Genomic DNA, 21,120 nt, shown 5'->3' on the forward strand with positions numbered 1-21,120 from the left:
AGGAAATAAAGAAGGCTGTGATGAAGGCTGTGATGAAGGAAATAAAGAAGGCTGTGATGAAGGCTGATGAATGAAGGAAATAAAGAAGGCTGTGATGAAGGCTGTGATGAAGGCTGTGATGAAGGAAATAAAGAAGGCTGTGATGAAGGCTGTGATGAAGGCTGTGATGAAGGAAATAAAGAAGGCTGTGATGAAGGCTGTGATGAAGGAAATAAAGAAGGCTGTGATGAAGGCTGTGATGAAGGGCTAAAGAAGGCTGTGATGAAGGCTGTGATGAAGAAGGCTGTGTGAAGGAAATAAAGAAGGCTGTGATGAAGGCTGTGATGAAGGAAATAAAGAAGGCTGTGATGAAGGCTGTGATGAAGGAAATAAAGAAGGCTGTGATGAAGGCTGTGATGAAGGCTGTGATGAAGGAAATAAAGAAGGCTGTGATGAAGGCTGTGATAAAGGCTGTGATGAAGGAAATAAAGAAGGCTGTGATGAAGGCTGTGATGAAGGAAATAAAGAAGACTGTGATGAAGGCTGTGATGAAGGACTGTGAGAAGGCTGTGATGAAGGCTGTGATGATGAAGGCTGTGATGAAGGCTGTGATGAAGGAAATAAAGAAGGCTGTGATGAAGGCTGTGATGAAGGCTGTGATGAAGGAAATAAAGAAGGCTGTGATGAATGAAGGAAATAAAGAAGGCTGTGATGAATAAAGAAGGCTGTGATGAAGGCTGTGATGAAGGAAATAAAGAAGGCTGTGATGAAAGAAGGCTGTGATGAAGGCTGTGATGAAGGCTGTGATGAAGGAAATAAAGAAGGCTGTGATGAAGGCTGTGATAAAGGCTGTGATGAAGGAAATAAAGAAGGCTGTGATGAAGGCTGTGATGAAGGAAATAAAGAAGACTGTGATGAAGGCTGTGATGAAGGCTTGATGAAGGCTGTAATGAAGGAAATAAAGAAGGCTGTGATGAAGGCTGTGATCAAGGCTGTGATCAAGGCTGTAATGTTTCTAACTACTTTAATGTGTCATTCAACAGAGTGTGATTGCTGTACCGCTTAGAAATAAGGGAAACGAAAAAGAATGTGTCCCTGTCCCTGTTCCCATCACTGTCTCTCCTCTCTCAGGCAGGTCGGATTTGCTATCTCTCCTCAGGCAGGTCTGATTTGCTATCTCTCCTCAGGCAGGTCTGATTTGCTCTCTCTTTCTCTCCTCTCTCAGGCAGGTCTGATTTGCTATCTCTCCTCAGACAGGCCTATTTGCTATCTCTCCTCAGGCTGGTCTGATTTGCTCTCTCTTTCTCTCCTCTCTCAGGCAGGTCTGATTTGCTCTCTCTCTCTCTCTTCTCTCAGGCAGGTCTGATTTGCTCTCTCTCCTCTCTCAGGCAGGTCTGATTTGCTCTATCTCTCCTCTCTCAGGCAGGTCTGATTTGCTCTCTCTCCTCTCTCAGGCAGGTCTGATTTGCTCTCTCTCCTCTCTCAGGCAAGTCTGATTTGTCCTCTCTCTCTTCGCTCAGGCAGGTTTGATTTGCTCTCTCCTCTCTCGGGCAGGTCTGATTTTTTCTCTCTCTCCTCTCTCAGGCAGGTCTGATTTGTCCACTCTCAGGCAGGTCTGATTTGTCCTCTCTCTCCTCTCCCAGGCAGGTCTGATTTGCTCTCTCTCTCCTCTCTCAGGCAGGTCTGATTTTCTCTCTCTCTCTCTCCTCTCTGTTGTGTCTTTGGCTATGCCGGATTAAGTGATATGACATGCTATTCTATAAAATAATTTATCCATAATTAATATTACCTGATTGAGCTAATCATGTAAATGTAATTAACTAGAGAGTCGGGCACCACAAAATTATATTTATAGAGCTGTTATCTTCCGAATAAACTCTTAAAGACCTAGTAATATTTTACATTAATAGCAGTCAACATTAATCTTCATCTTACTTCAGTCTCATCTGAAAGTTGTAAATTCTTGGTTATCTGCAAGAACCCTGGCTAACAATTTGAATCAGCAATACAAAATTGGGTTTAATTATTTATTTACTAAATACCTAACTAATCACACAGAATTCACATACGCACAATTAATCATAACTTGATTACAAATTACGTCATAAAGGAAAACGTCCCTAGCGGGCGGAACAGATATGACAGCTTGTTACACAAAGGAAAATGGGCTGGGTTTGAGTGAAAGAGCGGGAGACTGAGGAACAAGGGAAGAAGCTGTGCAAAGGGAGAAGCGATGTCTGTATCGTAAATACATTATCTTATGCATTCTAAATTACCACCCATTTGGAAAAGGAAAATGCAATAAATATTTACTCTGAGCTGCGCTTCAGTAGGTTGGTGGTAGATGGAAGGCCGTGTTGCCAAACCGAGTCCTCTGTCCTTTGAAGAATGTCTCTGGTTGTCAATTGATATGTTGTAGTAACGTTGTTGTGTGATAGACGGGATACTCTGTCTGTTCCTTCCTACCCTGCGTAACTCAACAGCTAGGAGGTATCACTTCTGTAGTGAAAAAGAGTTCAAAAGTTCAAACCATTAGCAACCAAAGCTCATGTTGATGTTGGCTTCGTTCTGTAGTCATTATCTGAACCATTCTGACATAGGACTGTCGCCCTCATATCCTCGGAACAGGAAGTCATGTTGTCGTCAAGGCTTTATATAGGAAGGGAGAAATGGGGTGCGTGTCATAGTTTACAAACTCTGTCTCTTCACGTGGGCGGGCCACTGAGTGAGCAGCAATAAAACCCACATCTCACATTTTAGAAGTTAAAATCACATTTCATCCCATCACAAATCATTTCATATTCAAACATTTGATGTGTAGACTTTCCACTGTAGAGTTTATGTCATCTTATCATTGATGAGAATGTCTCAGATGACAACCGAACTGAACATCATATTCATTAAGTACCACCGCACATGTTCAATTGTTCGGATTACCAGAATATAGTTAATTTCCCCCCACATTCTGACGTTCCCAGAATCTCTTTGTTAAACAAGGGTTTTGCAAATGTAACTTCAGTAGGGTAGAGAGGAAAAGGGGGGGTATTTATGACTGTCATAAACCTACCCCCAGGCCAGCAAGTCTGATTTGCTCTCTCTCTGTCCTTTCAGACAGGGTCTGGACACAGAGGACGACCTCCAGAAGCTGCACTCTGATGGCGTGCCCACGGAGGTCACTGATTGGCTGGCTTCAACCTTCACTCAGAGGGCCCGCCACCCCGCTCGCCGCTCTGACGACAAACCAAAGTTCCGCAGCATCGTCCACGCAGTGCAGGCTGGTATCTTTGTCGAGAGGTAGATGGAAAACGTTATTATCTTCAATGAGGACATGAATTTGTAATATAAAGTAAAGGAGGCTCGCCCTGGTCCTCCTCATTAATTTGTAATATAAAGTAAAGGAGGCTCGCCCTGGTCCTCCTCATTAATTTGTAATATAAAGTAAAGTAGGCTCGCCCTGGTCCTCCTCATTAATTTGTAATATAAAGTAAAGTAGGCTCGCCCTGGTCCTCCTCATTAATTTGTAATATAAAGTAAAGGAGGCTCGCCCTGGTCCTCCTCATTCATTTGTAATATAAAGTAAAGGAGGCTCGCCCTGGTCCTCCTCATTAATTTGTAATATAAAGTAAAGGAGGCTCGCCCTGGTCCTCCTCATTAATTTGTAATATAAAGTAAAGGAGGCTCGCCCTGGTCCTACTCATTAATTTGTAATATAAAGTAAAGGAGGCTCGCCCTGGTCCTCCTCATTAATTTGTAATATAAAGTAAAGGAGGCTCGCCCTGGTCCTACTCATTAATTTGTAATATAAAGTAAAGTAGGCTCGCCCTGGTCCTCCTCATTAATTTGTAATATAAAGTCATTAATTTGTAATATAAAGTAAAGGAGGCTCACCCTGGTCCTCCTCATTAATTTGTAATATAAAGTAAAGGAGGCTCGCCCTGGTCCTCCTCATTAATTTGTAATATAAAGTAAAGGAGGCTCGCCCTGGTCCTCCTCATTAATTTGTAATATAAAGTAAAGGAGGCTCGCCCTGGTCCTCCTCATTAATTTGTAATATAAAGTAAAGTAGGCTCGCCCTGGTCCTCCTCATTAATTTGTAATATAAAGTAAAGTAGGCTCGCCCTGGTCCTCCTCATTAATTTGAGAAAAACAATGCAACATTAAAAACCCTCCTTCTATATAATTTGTGAATTGGGTTTGTAAAGTGTGTCATAGGGTCAGGATAAATTCACTTCTGTACATTTGCAGTGGAATTCTTGATCCACATTCTGTTATAACGAGGACATCACAGATTCACTACTGAGATTGTCCAATGCAAAACATTGAATGTGCTGTTGTTCCAGGATGTTCAGAAGGGCCTACACTGCTGCCATGCCTGACCAACCTGCAGCAGTAGTTAACTGTCTCAGGGTAAGAATATGTGATCTGTTATCATTTCTAAAGTCTTTAATTGGGCTACAACATAAGGAGCAGAGCCAGGAGTTTCCCTGACCGTATGACTACAGTATGAGCTATCGACCTTTTCAATTTCAGACTCCAATTCTTGAAAACCTCAATGTGCTTTGGACATAATAGATATCTGTTATCTATTTGTCTCTATCATCTCCATCTGTAGGACATTGACCGGTGGAACTTTGATGTGTTTGCCCTGAACACAGCCAGTGATGACCACGCACTGCAGACCCTGGTCTTCGAGCTGGTGACACGCTACGAACTCAACAGCAGATTCAAGGTCTCCACATATCACTTTGCACGTCTTTACTATTTTACCATAACTCCTTCTGTTTCTGTACAGCTTTAATTTTACATTAGCCTCTGAAAATTCTAACTTGTCTCATTGACATAAACAGCTGACGCAAACACACATATTATTGTCTACCTTTTCTAGTGTGTAAAACTGTTCCCATAAGTAGTACCCTAGAGGGCAGACTCAGACACAGGCCAGTTAGCTGATGTCGTGTGCTCGAACACAACAGATGAACTCCGTATGAACTTTCCATGTCATAATGTGTGGTATTACAGATCCCAATCTCCTGTCTGATGTCCTTCTTGGAGAAGCTGGAGCAAGGCTACAGTAAACACAGCAACCCGTACCACAGCAGTGTCCACGCAGCCGACGTCACACAAACCCTCCACTGTCTGCTCCTCCGTACAGGACTAGTGGTACAGTACAGCTCGTCTTCTCTCGGTTTATAACAAGTTATCCCTGTTATGTATTTGTTTGTCATAGCTCGGGAAAGGACAATTCCCAAATTGTGTCTACCTGGTGAGGTCACTGGCTACAGAGTATGCATGGACTTGTATGAAATAGCAGAAGAAAATGTATAGGGTTTGTGGGAAATAATAAAGGAAAATATATTTTTTAAAGATATGTATGTTTGTATGTGTATTTGTATGCATATGTATGTGTATATTTATGTATGTATATTTATATACATATGGGCATGTGTATGTATATATATATATATATATATATATATATATATATATATATATATATATATATATATATATATATACACACTATTAATATATACCCCCAAAATATATGGGGTATTGGAAATGACGAAGACATATACATTGATGGAATCTACAATCAAAGAAGGGGAAAGAATCCAATATAGATGTATTTACTGTAAACCAATGTAAATGACTGCATTTAAAATACATGTGTTTATAATAATCTGTGTTGTTCTATCCTCCATCACTGGTTACTCTTTAATAACGATACACTAACTCTATATGAAAGGTATATGTAGGTTATGTATGTGAGGTTTATAACAAGGGTATCTGTGTGGGTCTCACATGCAGCACTGGTTGACTGAACTGGAGGTCCTGGCGTCCCTGTTTGCTGCGGCCATCCATGACTACGAACACACTGGAACTACAAACGACTTCCACATTCACACAAAGTAAGAAAAAGTAAAGTAAGATAAAATAAAGTAAGATAAAGTAAAGTAAGAATTACTGAGGTGTTCGAAGATGCATTTGATTTCAGAGTGAGTGGGAGAGAGTGAAATCGAATCCACATTTTACACCAACTAGGATAAACAATGTGTATGTTTTATTCTCTGAATTTATTACAGTTTTTCTCAATTGCTAAAACAGTAAAACCCATTTGGCTGAACAAAGTTCTCAGTTGCTTGGACTCATTTAGCCAATTATGCAGTTTGTTGTCAATACCTTAAATGACTTAAATGTAATGTAAAACACAGTCTGTTGTCAATTCCTTAAACCATTTCACATGGTAAAACACAGTCTGTTGTCAATACCTTGAACCATTTCACATGGTAAAACACAGTCTGCTGTCAATACCTTAAACCATTTCACATGGTAAACACAGTCTGTTGTCAATACCTTAAACCATTTCACATGGTAAAACACAGTCTGTTGTCAATACCTTGAACCATTTCACATGGTAAAACACAGTCTGTTGTCAATACCTTAAACCATTGCACATGGTAAAGCACTATTTGCAGATCTCACTTAGACTTTTCAGAAAAACTCCAAACACATTCTCATTCTCAAAACACATTCTGCCCTCTAATGCACATGTCATCCATACTGGTAAACACAAGTGGCAACAATCAAATACAAATAGAGAACATATGTCATTGATTGAACCTAACCACTTAAAATTGATTTAACCTGTTTCAAATGATGCGACACAACCAATATAAGCCAGTTCAGAGAACAAACAGGTTGTTGAAGGTGGGAAGGAGAAAGTAGAGTAAAACAGAGTAGTAATTTCTGATCAATTTTGAGCTACTATGATAGAACATGTTTTCGTTCATCAAAAGACAATGACGGAAAAATATTAATATTTTTTTTAGATTAAAAATGTACTTCTCCATGAGAATTGTATGTTTTGAACAATGTGTTTTCTATTTTTCGGTGTATTGTTTACTGACTGCTTGAGAGTGTATATCATTTTGATCACTTTGTTTATGATTTGAGAGCAGTGTTTGATTTTGAACACAGGTAAAACTGTTTTGAGGCGAATGTTTCATTTTGCAAGAGGAGTCAGAGGTTATGTAAATAGTGCTTGAAGATGACGTTTTGTGTTTAATGTTTTCAGGAAATGGAGCAAGGTTTCAGAAATTGTGTTTTAGCAAATGAGGAAAACTGCAAATGACAGGTGCTCAAAATGCATTACAGTAAAGAGTGGGAAATGGAGAGAGAGAGAGAGAAAGAGAGCGTGTGTGCGTACTTGCATGTATGAGAGAGAGAGAGAGAGAGAGAGACAGAGAGAGAGAGAGAGAGAGAAAGGGACAGAAAGGGACAGAAAGAGAGAGAAGAAAAGAGATAAAGCGACAAAGACAGAGAGAGAGAGAGATGCTTTCAGCTCCTATTCCTTCTTAAGCAAACATATCTTATGGAGGGAAGCTGCTAATTTTAGCAGTAGATTTTCCACATAGAGACACAGAGGCACCTAAGAACTCTGTCTCCTGGCACACAGATCAACTCTTTATTTTGGAAACAAAAACACGAGGGCCTATCAACACTACAAAGAACAACGCTGTGATCACACTTCACCAGACCTGGTGCCAGGATACAATGATTAAGGGGGCAGTTGAAATCGGCAAGGGGGAAACATTTTTTTGGGTTCTTACATTGGAATTAAATTGAATTCTGCTTTACCACAATACACATAACATTTAAATAGAGAGACTCTGACATCATAGAGTGCTTTCGAAATTTGTGGCATATATCTGCTGCACTGAATCAGTACAATGGACAGCGCCATACAGCTTGGACATTTTGGTAATGAATATTGTCTGCAAGATAGACACGGAAATTTACTAAATACAAACAGCATGATTTCTATTTGCTGTCCAGTCATATGGTCTATCGCATTAGATATTCTTTTTTTCTTGAAGGTGGATTAACTTTCGCCTGAGAAATATGGATTGGTAAAACGTTCCATTCAGCTATAGCTCTATATAAAACTGTAGATTTAAGGCGATTTGTCCTTGGCTCGGTTTGTTTTAGCTGCCCTGAATTTGCATGCTTGGTTTGGTGTGTTGCAAGTATGTACTAACTAGACTGAAAAATACTGTTTAAAAATATATATATACAGTATAACATTCCTAAAGAAAATCAGAAGACAAGATAGTAATATGTTTTTAACATGAAGCCATGAGACATTCTGATAATATTTGGATAATATTCATACGGTCAGATAATCTGGCAGCCCTGTTTTGAGCAATGAAGAGCTAATCTGGCTGCCCTGTTTTGAGCAATGAAGAGCTAATCTGGCAGCCCTGTTTTGAGCAATGAAGAGCTAATCTGGCAGCCCTGTTTTGAGCTATGAAGAGCTAATCTGGCAGCCCTGTTTTGAGCAATGAAGAGCTAATCTGGCAGCCCTGTTTTGAGCAATGAAGAGCTAATCTGGCAGCCCTGTTTTGAGCAATGAAGAGCTAATCTGGCAGCCCTGTTTTGAGCAATGAAGAGCTAATCTGGCAGCCCTGTTTTGAGCAATGAAGAGCTAATCTGGCAGCCCTGTTTTGAGCAATGAAGAGCTAATCTGGCAGCCCTGTTTTGAGCAATGAAGAGCTAATCTGGCAGCCCTGTTTTGAGCAATGAAGAGCTAATCTGGCAGCCCTGTTTTGAGCAATGAAGAGCTAATCTGGCAGCCCTGTTTTGAGCAATGAAGAGCTAATCTGGCAGCCCTGTTTTGAGCAATGAAGAGCTAATCTGACAGCCCTGTTTTGAGCAATGAAGAGCTAATCTGGCAGCCCTGTTTTGAGCAATGAAGAGCTAATCTGGCAGCCCTGTTTTGAGCAATGAAGAGCTAATCTGGCAGCCCTGTTTTGAGCAATGAAGAGCTAATCTGGCAGCCCTGTTTTGAGCAATGAAGAGCTAATCTGGCAGCCCTGTTTTGAGCAATGAAGAGCTAATCTGGCAGCCCTGTTTTGAGCAATGAAGAGCTAATCTGGCATCCCTGTTTTGAGCAATGAAGAGCTAATCTGGCAGCCCTGTTTTGAGCAATGAAGAGCTAATCTGGCAGCCCTGTTTTGAGCAATGAAGAGCTAATCTGGCAGCCCTGTTTTGAGCAATGAAGAGCTAATCTGGCAGCCCTGTTTTGAGCAATGAAGAGCTAATCTGGCAGCCCTGTTTTGAGCAATGAAGAGCTAATCTGGCAGCCCTGTTTTGAGCAATGAAGAGCTAATCTGGAAGCCCTGTTTTGAGCAATGAAGAGTTAATCTGACAGCCCTGTTTTGAGCAATGAAGAGCTAATCTGGCATCCCTGTTTTGAGCAATGAAGAGCTAATCTGGCAGCCCTGTTTAGAGCAATGAAGAGCTCATCTGGCAGCCTGTTTTGAGCCATTTGGAGCTTTTTTCTACCTTTCTTTGCTGCAGATGAACATATAACCAGACTACTCTAAGTGTGATAGGACCAAGGACAGTAATCTAAGTGTGATAGGACCAGGGACAGTACTCTAAGTGTGATAGGACCATGGACATTACTCTAAGTGTGATAGGACCAGGGACAGTACTCTAAGTGTGATAGGACCATGGACAGTACCCTAAGTGTGATAGGACCAGGGACAGTACTCTAGGTGTGATAGGACCAGGGATTGACCATATAACTGGACAGTACTCTAGGTGTGATAGGACCAGGGATTGACCATATACCTGGACAGTACTCTAAGTGTGATAGGACCAGGGATTGACCATATAACTGGACAGTACTCTAAGTGTGATAGGACCAGGGATTGACCATATAACTGGACAGTACTCTAAGTGTGATAGGACCAGGGATTGACCATATAACTGGACAGTACTCTAAGTGTGATAAGACCAGGGATTGACCTTAAAACTGGACAGTACTCTAAGTGTGATAGGACCAGGGATTGACCATATAACTGGACAGTACTCTAAGTGTGATAGGACCAGGGATTGACCATATAACTGGACAGTACTCTAAGTGTGATAGGACCAGGGATTGACCATATAACTGGACAGTACTCTAGGTGTGATAGTACCAGGGATTGACCATATAACTGGACAGTACTCTAAGTGTGATTGGACCAGGGATTGACCATATAACTGGACAGTACTCTAAGTGTGATAGGACCAGGGATTGACCATATAACTGGACAGTACTCTAAGTGTGATAGGACCAGGGATTGACCATATAACTGGACAGTACTCTAGGTGTGATAGGACCAGGGATTGACCATATAACTGGACAGTACTCTAAGTGTGATAGGACCAGGGATTGACCATATAACTGGACGGTACTCTAAGTGTGATAGGACCAGGGAGGAGGTCCATTTGGAAGACCCATTTAAAACCAAGCTTCCTGACTGACTGATGTCTTGAGATGTTGCTTCAATATATCCACATAATGTCCATCCTCACGATGCCATTTATTTTGTGAAGTGCACCAGTCCCTCCTGCTGCAAAGCACACCCACAACAGGATGCTGCCACCCCCGTGCTTCACGTTTGGGATGGTGTTCTTCGGCTTGCAAGCCTCCCCATTTTTCCTCCAAACATAACAATGGTAATTTTGGCCAAACAGTTCTATTGTTGTTTCATCATTGTACTTTCTGGAGAAAACAACAATCTTCTTCCCCATGTGCAGTTGCAAAACCTAGTCTGTTTTTTTACGGCGGTTTTGGAGCAGTGGCTTCTTCCTAGCTGAGTGGCGATATAGGACTTGTTTTGCTGTGGATATAGATACTTTTGTACCTGTTTCCTCTAGCATCTTCACAAGGTCCTTTGCTATTGTTCTGGGATTGGTTTGCACTTTTCGCACCAAAGTACGTTCATCTCTAGGAGACAGAATGCGTCTCCTTCCTGGGCGGTATGATGACTGTGGGGTCCCATGGTGTTTATGCTTGCGTACTATTGTTTGTAGAAATGAACGTGGTACCTTCAGGCATTTGGACATTTCTCCCAAGGATGACCCAGACTTGTGGAGGTCTACAATTCTATTTCTGAGGTCTTGGCTGATTTCTTTTGATTTTCCCATGATGTCAAGCAAAGAGGAACTGAGTTTGAAGGTAGGCCTTGAAATACATCCACAGATACACCTCCAATTGACTCAAATTATGTTAATTACCCCATCAGAAGCTTCTAAAGCCATGACATCATTTTCTGGAATTTTTCGAGCTGTTTAAAGGCACAGTAAACTTGTGTATGTAACCTTCTGACCCACTAGAATTGTGATACAGTGAGTTATAAGTGAAATAATCTGTCTGTAAACAATTGTTGGAAAAATGACTTGTGTCATGCACAAAGTAGATGTCCAAAATGACTTGCGGAAACTATAGTTTGTTAACAAGAAATTTGTGGAGTGGTTGAAAAATGAGTTTTAATGACTTCAAACTAACTGTATGTAAACTTCTGACTTCAACTGTATATTCCGTTCTGATATTGATATTTTTTTTTACTTGTGAATGATGTGTGTATTGTTATTGAATTGCTAGATATTGCTGCACTGTTGGAGCTAGAAACAGAAGAATTTCACTGTACCTGAGATAACACCTGCAAAACTGTATACTTACCAATAAATGTTGATTTATGTGTGTGTGTGTGTGTGTGTGTGTGTGTGTGTGTGTGTGTGTGTGTGTGTGTGTGTGTGTGTGTGTGTGTGTGTGTGTGTGTGTGTGTGTGTGTGTGTGTGTGTGTGTGTGTGTGCAAAGCTTCATGTTTTATTTTGATTTCAGGCATCATAAAATGTTATTTTTACTCCTGAATCTTGGGCATTGGGATTATTCAGTTGCGTTGCATCACATTTCCTCATTATACTGTTACAACAGTACTACTTAAATGCTCTTTTTTGTTCTGCTTGCAAATGGAAGCAGATTAATCCTAAAAACACGTACTAAACTGTTGCTGCAGTCTTGACAAGTTGTTGTACAGCCTAAACATTGACAATTAAATGTCTCCTTTTTTTTGCACTTGCCTAAGTTTTCTATGCAGTGTTTATCCCTACGGGGGATCCCATTTACTGTGCAGCGCTGATATCTGTTTATTATCCATTTCTAAGTGCCCAGTAAACATGTATGCAAATTACTTTAGACAGGGGGCTTGATAATGGATGTGACTCAATTAACTTGCTCCTGCTCCTTTCTCCTGAGTCATTTATGTCCATCTGTTCTCTTCTCTCTCTTTATTACAGCTCCACCACTCAGAATCTCACTATCTGGTGCTGTCTCTATACATATGAGCCTGGTCATCTACGTACAGTGCCTCGGAACATATTGATTAAATTGTTTCTTTCCCCTCATCAATCTACACACAATACCCAATTGTGACAAAAGAAAAACAGGTTTTTCAAAATGTTTGCTAATTTATTAAAAATAAAAAAACGGAAATATTATATTTACATAAGTATTCAGAACTTTTGCTCAGTACTTTGTTGAAGCACCTTTGGCAGCGATTACAGCCTCGAGTCTTCTTGGGTATGACGCTACAAGCTTGGCACATCTGTATTTGGGGAGTTTCTCCCATTATTCTCTGCAGAACCTCTCAAGCTCTGTTAGGTTGGATGGGGTGCGTCGCTGCACAACTATTTTCAGGTCTCTCCAGAGATGTTCGATCGGGTTCCAAGCTCTGACTGGGTCAATCAAGGACATTCAGAGACTTGTCCTGAAACCACTCCTGTGTTGTCTTGGCTGTGTGCTTAGGGTCATTGTCCTGTTTGAAATTGATATTTCAGTCTGAAGTCCTGAGCGCTCTGGACAAGTTTTCATCAAGAATCTCTCAGTACTTTGCTCCGTTCACTTAATCCTGACTAGTCTCCCAGTCCCTGCATGATGCTCCCACCATCATGCTCCACCGTAGGGATGGTGCCAGGTTTCCTCCAGACGTGACGCTTAGCATTCAGGCCAAAAAGTTCAATCTGAGAGTCTTTAGGTCTGAGAGTCTTTAGGTGCCTTTTGGTAAACTCCAAGCAGGCTTCCTTGTGCCTTTTAATGAGGAGTGGCTTCCGTCTGGCCACACTACCATAAATGACTGATTGATGGAGTTCTTCAGAGATGGTTGTCCTTCTGAAATGTTCTCCTTTCTCCACAGTGGAACTCTAGAGCTCTGTCAGAGTGACCATCGGGTTCTTGGTTACCTTCCTTCCTGACCAAGGCCCTTCTACTTCAATTGCTCAGATTGGCCAGGTGGCAGCTCTAGGAAGAGTCTTGGTGGTTCCAAACTTCTTCCATTTAAGCCTTTGACCTCATGGCTTGGTTTTTGCTCTGACATGCACTGTCAACTGTGCTACCTTATATAGACAGGTGTGTGCCTTTCCAAATCAATTGAATTTACCACAGGTGGACTCCAGTCAAGTTGCAAAAACATCTCAAGGACGATCAATGGAAACGGGATTCATCTGAGCTCAATTTCGAGTCTCATAGCAAAGGGTCTGAATACTTATGTAAATAAAGTATTTCATTTTTAAAAATCTTTAATACATTTGCAAGAATGTATAAAAACCTGCTTTTGCTTTGTCATTTTGGGCTATTGTGTGTAGATTGCTGAGGATGTTTTAGTATTTAATCTATTTTAGAATAAGATTTTAATGTAACAAAATGTGGAAAAAGTCAAGGGGTCTGAATACTTTCCGAATGCACTGTATATGATTTATCCAACCCCTTTGACTGTCATTGTCATGCCATACGTGTTTCTGTAAAACAAAGGACAAATGATATCATGGTCCCAGATTTGTAGGATTCGGGTTAAAGCAAAGGCATGACAACAGTAGTCAGATCATTTAGCTAAAGCCCGATCATTGTAGTAGAACCAATCTAGCTATTACTTCATGATTGTTTTTCATCTGTGTGTGTTTTGTGTAGGTCAGACTTTGCTATGATCTACAACGACCGGTCAGTCCAGGAGAGCCACCACATCAGTGCTGCGTTCCATCTTCTACAGGACGACCAATCCAACATCTTCATGAACCTCTCCAGAGAACAGTGGATGTAGGAGAAATGTACTGTATCAATATGCTGTGAGACAGACAGACAGACAGACAGACAGACAGACAGACAGACAGACAGACAGACACACAGACAGACAGACACACACACAGACACACACACAGACACACACACAGACACACACACAGACACACACACAGACACACAGACAGACACACACACAGACACACAGACACACAGACAGACACACAGACAAACAGACACACAGACACACAGACACACAGACACACAGACACACAGACAGACAGACACACAGACAGACAGACACACAGACAGACAGACAGACAGACAGACAGACAGACAGACAGACAGACAGACAGACAGACACACACACACACACACACAGACACACACAGACACACACACAGACACACAGACACACAGACACACAGACAGACAGACGCAAACCCAACCACAACTCCCCTTTGAGCAGCACAAATCTATTTTACCATGGGAACAGGGAAACCCATCAGGACAGTCTGGAAAGGTTAGATGGGTGTGTTTATGCGTTTGTGTGTGAAAGGGCAGTCTGGAAAGGTTACATATGGGTGTGTTTCTGTGTGTGTGACAGGAGCTGCGAGCGCTGGTGATAGAGATGGTGTTGGCTACAGACATGTCATCTCACCTTGTCCAGGTCAAAGCCATGAAGGGGTGTCTGCAGCAGCACGAAGGGTACGTGCTGCTCCACACTTTACCCAGGTCACATCATCTGAGATGTAGATTATGGTGGTACAGATGTAGGATCTTAATTTGAGACAATTTGCTACAGCAGGAAAATAATCCTGCAGCAACAGGAAATGTGAAGTATTATGTGGATTATAATGAATGTATGGGTTGATATCATTTTCATTAGAGCAAGTCAAGTCTGACATTTTTAAGTGGAAATGACAAACGTTAGAATACCTTTTAATCCTCAAATATACTACAAGTTTACATTTCCTGCCATGCAGGGAAATTCTCAGGAACAAAATAGTGATCAAATTATCTGTAGGCCTACTTGATAGCACATTGTGAGAAAGGTACTATTTTAAATGACATATTGTTTTAGACAAATTGATGGATTTCATTCCTGTTAATTCTTGAAGAGCAATTTATTTTTCATAACTTAAAATGAATGTGCTGTGTAACTCTCCCATTGGCTCAAATGATTAACATGACAGCCAAAGAAGCTCAAGTTCTGTTCTGGTCCATATCTAGCAGTCACTCGTGGTCATTTGTTTCCTGTGGTCAACAGCATAGACAAACCAAAAGCACTGTCCCTACTACTGCACACTGCAGACATCAGCCACCCCTCTAAGCCCTGGAGTCTACACTCTCGATGGACCAAAGCCCTCATGGACGAGTTCTTCAGACAGGTAGGACCCATGGAGGAACTTACAACTGGGTACAGGGTTTTCTTGACTGTTTCAGTTTTAGATAGTCTTTGGTACTGTGTTGGTCCTGGGTCGTCTTCTGTACTGTGTCGGTCTTGGATCATCTTGTGCATTGTGTTGGTCCTGGATTATCTTGCTCATTGTTGTTGATTGTCTTTGAAACATTTTTTCTCTCTTTCTGTTTCTCTGAGGGTGACAGAGAGGCAGAGCTTGGTCTTCCCTTCTCTCCACTGTGTGATCGGAACAGCACTCTGGTCGCAGAGTCACAAATAGGCAAATTATAAAACATTACTGCACATGGTCATCACTGAGTCATCCATTTGAGTCATCACTGAGTAATCAATTTGAGTCATCACTGAGTCATCCATTTGAGTCATCACTGAGTCATGCCTGAGTCATCATCAACCATCAATATATATGCTCTCATTTTATATACTTTGAACAATGCGTATGTAAAACCATACTGTCTAAAGCACATATGCAGGTTGTGTATGAAGATGTGATCTTTAACATGTAAAAAACAGGGTTGTTACATAATGTATAATATTAGCATTATTAGACATACATGTTGGTCATTTAGCAGACACCCTTATCCAGAGACACTTGTAGTAGTAAGTGCATACATTTTCAAACTACGTAGCAATTTTTTTCGTAGTATATAGCTAACAATACTGTTTTTGTGCTCAGGTTTCATAGACTTCATAGTAGACCCTACGTTCTCCCTACTGACTGACGTGGCTCAGAAGATAGTCATTCCCCTGGTGGAAGACAACCCAGGCCCACCGGACCCCTGCAATCGACATAGGTGGCATTCAAAGCATGTTTATTAAACCACAACCCCAGCTGAGACGTTAGTTAGCTAGTTGATTTCTTAACTTGTACCTATGCACGACAAATACTTTCAAACACTTGGGCTGCTGTACAATGGAAACAATGGAATAGTTCCAAAAGCACAAACCCAAATCGAAATCAAGCACACCCCAATTACATTTGACATATGTGTTTGACTCAGGTCTGATGCATTTGTTGTCTTTTTGTTCCAGTAATCTGTGGAAGGAGAGTTCCAGAGGACTACAGTGGAGCTTGTCTCACATCACCTCAGAACTGGTCAGCTTCAGATCCACCTGGACACGACACACAGAAGACAACAAGTTCAAATGGAAGGAGAGCGGCTCCAATGGTACTGTGACAGACTTCTATTAACACCATGTTGTAGCTCAGAGGTGGGCCATCTTACCTTGCCAGGCATGTCTGGTTGGGGTGGTGTATTGACGCTTGGCTGGAATCCCGACACCAGCTGTCTCAGTGTATGATTGATTGCTCACCCCTTGGCTTGGCTCTATGAATACTCAGTGGTTGCATCCCAAATGACACTGTATTCCTATGCAGTACACTACTTTCGACCAGGGCCCGTAGGAAAGTAGTTCACTATATAGGGAATAGGGATCCATTTGGGGCTCAGCCAGTGGCTCTCTTTGATTTCCAAAAAGATTGAGGAGATATCAAGGAGACATACAGTAAGCCATGTTTATACCTGGTACTAACATCCATCCATCTTGTGTCTGGATCATGTCCACATTCTGATTATGCCCACATTTTCAGCCAGGTTTAGATGATTAAAAGAAGCATTATTAACTGATTTCGATGAGAAGTGTAAATGGACAAGATCAGGATGAATATACTGTAGATATGTTTTTCTTTCCAACCTATTGTATTTCAATCAAACTATCAAACTATCATGCCATCATATGATCATCCTATCATATAATCATGCTATTATGCTATCATACTGTCATACCATCATGCTATCGCGCAATCATGCTATCATTATTTATTTATTTATTTTATTTACTGTTATTTTACCAGGTAAGTTGACTGAGAACACGTTCTCATTTACAGCAACAACCTGGGGAATAGTTACCATCACCATCATGCTATCATACCATCATGCTATCATGCTACCGTACCATCATGCTATCACACCATCATGCTATCATACTATCATACCATCCTGCTATCGTACCATCATGCTATCACACTATCATACCATCCTGCTATCATACCATCATGCTATCATACTATCATACCATCATACTATCCAACCATCATGCTATCATACTATCATGCCATCATACCATCATGCTATCCTACGGCACGCTATCGTACATCATGCTATCGTACCATCATGCTATCATACTATCATACCATCCTGCTATCGTACCATCATGCTATCATACTATCGTACCATCAGGCTATCATACTATCATACCATCCTGCTATCGTACCATCATGCTATCATACTATCATACCATCAGGCTATCATACCATCCTGCTATCATGCTATCGTACCATCATGCTATCATACTATCATGCCATCATACCATCATGCTATCATACTATCATACCATCCTGCTATCATACCATCATGCTATCATACTATCATACCATCAGGCTATCATACCATCCTGCTATCATGCTATCGTACCATCATGCTATCATACTATCATGCTATCGTACCATCATGCTATCATACTATCATACCATCATGCTATCATACTATCATACCATCAGGCTATCATACCATCCTGCTATCATGCTATCGTACCATCATGCTATCATACTATCGTACCATCAGGCTATCATACCATCCTGCTATCATGCTATCATACTATCATACCATCATGCTATCATACTATCGTACCATCATGCTATCATACCATCCTGCTATCATGCTATCGTACCATCATGCTATCATACTATCGTACCATCAGGCTATCATACCATCCTGCTATCATGCTATCGTACCATCATGCTATCATACTATCATGCTATAATCATAATAAATATATTTGAATCCTCTTCCCCTCTCAGGGCTCTTGGATCAGATCGTGTCGAAGGAGCCATTGGCTGGTGAAGACGATGAGCTCTCTGAACAACTGTTGCAGACCCCTTCTAAAGATGCTAAACAGTAGATAGGCCTCTCATGTACTATGATGCCTATGTAAACGATATGTAAACGGAGGGTTGGGGAGAACTGTTTACCTGTAATCTTTTACATGTAATCTGATAATAATACAAACATGTAACTGTAATCAGCTACTTTACCAGCTAAAATATTATAAATGGATTCCAAATACTTTTGAAAAACTAGATGATTACTTCTTCGATTACTTTAAAATTCAGAAAGGAAGTTTGGGAAATAATACAGTATGCCACTTTTCTGTTTCTCAATGACATTCAATTCAGCACTGAAAAAAGGTGCCAGTTTATGTTTGTTCCACCTGGTTGGATGGATCCTTTCCATCTTCTTCTGATGTCTCTTAAGGGGAAATTAATCAGTTGACATTACACAGTGGAGGAGAAAGTAATCCAAAAGTAACTGAAAGTAATCAGATTATGTCACTGAGTTAAGGGGAAAGTAATCCAAAAGTAACTGAAAGTAATCAGATTATGTCACTGAGTTAAGGGGAAAGTAATCCAAAAGTAACTGAAAGTAATCAGATTATGTTACTGAGTTGAGAGGATAGTAAGCCAAAAGTAACTGAAACTGAGTTTGGGTATCCAAAAGTTAAGTTACTGATTACAATTTTGGACAGGTAACTAGTAACTGTGCCTGATTACATTTAGAAAGTAATCTATCCAACCCTGTGTAAATTATAGTAATTTAATGAAGATTACCAAAACATGCTGGTCATGTTATGTGCTAATTACCATACATGATTTTACGGTGGTTTGCTTGCAATTTGTTAACCAGTTAGGAAAACTTTCATGGAGAAACTTAGCAAAGATCATGTATCATGGGTAACATGGGTAGCATGTATGTTACATGGAATAGATGGCTAATGTCAAAGGTACCAGCAGTGAAAGGCTGGCCTTATCATGTGGAAGATGTACGATGTAATCATGTGACTGTTGTTGTTGATGTAAAGTACAACAAGACAAAGAGTTTTCTACTTCTTTATATTCTACCCTTACGACTGAGGAGATGTTGATGTGCTTTATATTCTACCCATACCACTGAGGAGATGTTGAAGAGTGATTCTTTATCTAATTCTTCATATGTTTTCTTTGAATCCAAAGAATTGGAATCGTGAACTATACTGAACATACAGGATATCAGTAGCCAATGTCCAATATCATTAGTCAACTCTTCTGACTATCAGCCAGGAACATAGCCTGGAGACCCATCTATTGCCAAACTAGCATTTCTTCTCCACGATGAGTCTTGATTTGCTTGCCTCCCTTAAGTTTTGTAGAATGCGGACACATTCTGATCCTTCTGATTGGTTCCAGAAACCGGTGGGCTGGGCCAGAGCCGGCCTACATGATGACCGTATCAACTTTGATACTCTGATTGGTTAGATTGATTAGAAACAATCCAATCACTGATTGAATTGTTATGTACAACGCCCCTCATTTTCACAGCAGCACAAATTACTTCTAGGATGGCAGTTTCAGATTTCAGGATGGCACAGTCATAGAGCAGAATAATTAAATTCAGGATGACGCGTCAGGCAACCAAGAACTGCCATATTGTACAAGTCTTATATCTTTAATGTTGTGATTCTGAGGCTGTCCACTATGGACACAGCACATCAAAGGCATGACAGACAGTAATAGTCAGAAGAGTTGAATGAAGCACTGCAGATCTGGGACTAGGCTGAGATATCAGTCCTTCAGCAGAGTCCAGTTCACTGGTCCTCCAGTAGGAGGAGCCAAAACTGTGGGGAGGAAGATTGAACCAGGCTACAGTGATATTATGAAATGCATTGGGTGAAAACTGGTCACGTTATGAAATATTTATGTGTTTTATGCTCGCAGCACCACGTCTATTGAATAATTGATAATAGGGTTTTGTTATAAGTCAACCTTACTTACTCAACATTATAGGTCAGTGATGCAACACTAAAGTCAGAGCCGTATTGTTGGCCTACTATGGGGTAGTTCTTGGTATGAATTAAAATGGATTATAAATTGGGTGTTTCGAGCCCTGAATGCTGATTGGCTGACAGCCGTGGTATATCAGACCGTATACCACGGGTATGACAAAACTTGTATTTTTACTGCTGTACTTATGTTGGTAACCTGTTTATAATAGGAATAAGGCACCTCTGGGGTTTGTGATATATGACCAATATATCACGGCTAAGGGCTGTATCAAGGCACTCCACTTTGCGTCTTGCCTAAGAACAACCCTTAGCCGTGGTATATTGGCCATATACCACACCCCTTGGGCCTTATTGCTTAATTGTAGCATGGATTATGATTGGAATAATATGTTCTGTTTAAAGAAGTAAACACAAATGCTTGTCCAATTTCACACTTTATTGTATCAAACCATTTTTTTTAAATTACATATGTAATCATTACCAAGTCAAGCAAAGTTGAACTAAAATGCAGATATATATGGATTTCATGTACCGTAATTTATCATGAATAAAACTAAATAAATACACAATCATTTATGGTGTTCATACATTGAAAATGAATTACAAGATAATGTTTTTAACACATGTAGAGTGTTCAATGCTAAATAACTGGAAAACGTTCTAAAAGCAGAATATAATTGTGGGTCAGATTCCCGGGACCACCCATACATAAAAGATAGGAACACATGACTGTAAGTATATTACTTTTATGTTGAAATCCTTACACCTGTCTAATTCAGTAGACCTCTCATAATGTCATTCATTTGCTGTGTACTATACATACAGTACATTGAGTAATACGCCTAATCTGTGATCAAAATTATATGATGACGCCGACGAATATTAGGTCTAAAATGTCACCCAATCAGGACCCTAAAGTCACATCAGTGAAGCAGAG

At 40.6% G+C, this 21,120-nt stretch overlaps 1 pseudogene; it reads left to right on the forward strand.

The window, feature by feature from the left end:
• Window positions 1–3,093: 3,093 nt before the first annotated feature.
• LOC135533348 (dual specificity calcium/calmodulin-dependent 3',5'-cyclic nucleotide phosphodiesterase 1B-like) lies at window positions 3,094–20,500 on the forward strand (annotated as a pseudogene).
• Window positions 20,501–21,120: the final 620 nt, after the last annotated feature.

Source organism: Oncorhynchus masou, unplaced genomic scaffold (genome assembly GCF_036934945.1).
Source record: "Oncorhynchus masou masou isolate Uvic2021 unplaced genomic scaffold, UVic_Omas_1.1 unplaced_scaffold_2332, whole genome shotgun sequence".
Lineage (NCBI taxonomy): Eukaryota > Metazoa > Chordata > Actinopteri > Salmoniformes > Salmonidae > Oncorhynchus > Oncorhynchus masou.